Raw genomic sequence first — 3267 nt, forward strand, 5'->3', positions numbered from 1 at the left:
ATGGGGTTGTGGCCAATACTTAGGAATCTACGAATGCACTACATTATACAATTCTACATGAGTTTGTGCTGATACTGAACAGTGAACCCACGCGCCGTGTCCTGCTTACATACGTGTACTGCTAGGCATCTACCACCCCTTCGATAGCCCGTGGATGATAAGGCAGGTCATATATTTATACACACATATACATATACATCTATATATATATACATACATATCTGTTGACATTTGACTTCAGAATCGCACACAGAATAGTGAGAATTGGACACTCGCAGCATTCCTAAAGTAATTCTCATGGTTAGGTTTCAACATCGTGGTTGTGCGGCATAACGATCAGACCAGAGATCGAGTTTTCCTATCTCTAACATCTATTCACATCTCGCCTCCAGCGGGCAGAGGGGCAGAGAACTGCAATGTCGATATAAATCTAAATTGAATCGAACATTTATTATCCAATATGGCGGCCGTATAAGCAAATTACGTCACAATCGGGAATCGCGCTTAGAAATACTAAATCTACGCGTAAATCTACGATCTACTTGTAACACATCTGTGACGGGGCAGGTGTGACTATATATATATATATACACACACACCTGTGCGGGGTTTACCTGGCATGCAGGTTCATTACACCTGTGATTGAGCGACGTGCGAGATATTACCTGTCGTTTCCGTATATAATCGTCAGTGGTTTTTGTATCTTTTTATCTTTTTTTGCAAAACATCGAAATACCCGGACGCGGTAACAAACCGGAGATTCAGATGGTACTCGGGATTTTAACCCAATAGTTGTATCAGATAACATACGTGAATATGAATTGCACGAATATCTGATATGCATACGTGAATATCAAAGGCATGAATATCTCATACTTGAATATCAAATAGATGAATATAACGCGTGTGAGTATTACACACATTTATATATGATACGTAAATATCTCATGTATGAATGTCTCATGTATAATGAATATCATATGTATGAATATTACATATATGAATATCTCAAGGGTGAATATCTCATACGTGAATATCTCATACGTAAATATTACATATATGAATATCTCAAGGGTGAATATCTCATACGTGAATATTACATGTATGAATATCTCATGCGTTAATATCTCATGCGCGAATATCACATGTATGAATATCTCATACGGAAATATATTAAATGCATGTCATTAACGTGAATATTACGTGCATAAATATCTCTTACGTGAATGTCTTATACGTGGATGTGTCACACGCGTGAATGTGTCACACGATTGAATGTGTCACACGCGTGAATGTGTCACACGCGTGAATGTGTCACACGCGTGAATGTCACATACGTACATGCATGAATGTGTTCAACAGCGTATATATAGCAGCGTTGCTTTCTCATCAATATATCAATAATCAATACGTCATCAATACTCTGTCTCATACTAGAATCATGCTCAGTTGTTTCGGAGAGGAGTGAGAAGCGTGCGCATGCGCGCGTCGTTATAATGATAATACCCTGTTACGTTCCGGCCCTCGCTCTCGCAGCTTTTCCCGTGAGGAGGCGACGAGCTGTGAGCAGGGTAGAGTATTTATCCACTAGGTAATTTGTGTTTGTTGTTTATATTATATCAGTTATCGTTTCAAAAGAGGGCCGTGCTTTTTTATCTACATTTTTAATGTGTTTTAATAATATGTTGACGTCATCTTCCGAATATGCGTTCGTTCGATTTTCTATCGTTATCTAATGTTTTTTCGATTAAAAATGTATTTGAACCTTTCTTACTTTTAACTTCTTCTCCGCTGTGTCTTTTAATAAAAAATGAACCTGCAAACGACATCGACAATATCAGTAATAGATTATTGATCCATACAGACTATAACACACACGCATTCGAGTAAAAAAATCGTCTTTTTATTTCGGCAATCAACGACTTATAAAACCCCTGCGATCAATGTTTTGCGAGGTGAGTAAAAGTTTACATTACAGACGGTGAAGCAACTTCACCTGACCTAACACGCAAATAGTAAAAAATAAAATTCTGTAAATCTTTTAGTAGAATGCGTGGTTGTGAAAGTTTTATGGCCAATGTTGCAGAGTTAGTTGACATTTAAAACCAATTGGATTTCGGTGGGCGAAGGAATCCATAGCGCTGTTGAGGAATTGTCAGAAAACGATGGCAATGTTCAGTGTTTTAACTTTTATATTGACAGTGTTTTAACAGTCTATTAAAGCGTCACACACGCCTACGAACTCTCAGAGTCAATGTTGTTCGACGTAATTGGCTTTACGTTTTCATACGCGAGTCGAAATTGTTTGGAGTTCGGAACATAATTAAAAGAAGAAGAAGTGCGTGGGTTTGAACAGCGCCGGTTTCGCAGTTCGTAGGTCTTCTTATAGTATATCGATATAATTTTATATATAACAACATAAGCAACCGAATAAACAACTACAACAACAACAATAATAATAATAACATCAATGATTATTATCATCATCATCGTCGTCATCGTTCTCCGCCTTCTTCTCCTTCTGCTTCTCATCAACATCATCATCATCATCATCATCATCATCATCATCCTCATCAACATCAACGTTATTATTATTATTATTATTATTATTATTATTATTGTTAAATAACTGCAGCGTATTTAGTAACGTTGATGTCGCTTACAACAAATGTTAACAACAAGTAGGAGTCCACATATATACATCATGAGTTAATGAGACAATTTTTCTCATTAACTCCTGATATACATGTATGCCACAGCTATAGCGTCTACTAATTCCGGGGTTCGTAGCTAGAGGGCGCTCGCTACGTTCTTCACCCTGTAATTTAAGCGAAAGCAGAGAAAATGACTGCAGTGTTTTTTTACCGTGGTCATCACTGTAAACACAACACCACTTCCGGTTTGCATTTTCTGGGCTTGTTAGCGACAAATAGTGGGCGACGCGACGCCGTCGGCACTGCCAAGCCCACGTGTTTGCTTCCACATACGGGTACTCGGCGGCGGCGCGAATGATTACGTCACCGCGAGAAAAAGAAGGGGAGCGAGAGAGAAAGAGAGAGAGAGAGAGAGAGAGAGAGCGCGAGAGAGAGAGAGAGAGAGAGAGAAGAGAGAGAGAGAGAGAGAGAGAGGTGTGTGTGTGTGTGGCGTTGATGTGTGCTGTGTGTTGTGTGTGTTTAGGTGCGCGCAGCTCTCTCTCTCTCTCTCTCTCTCTCTCTCTCTTCCTATCTCTCTTCTCTCTCTCTCTCTACTCTTCTCTCTGCTTTTTGC

Source organism: Priapulus caudatus, unplaced genomic scaffold, assembly GCF_000485595.1.
Source record: "Priapulus caudatus unplaced genomic scaffold, Priapulus_caudatus-5.0.1 Scaffold1774, whole genome shotgun sequence".
Taxonomy (NCBI): Eukaryota; Metazoa; Priapulida; class Priapulimorpha; order Priapulimorphida; family Priapulidae; genus Priapulus; species Priapulus caudatus.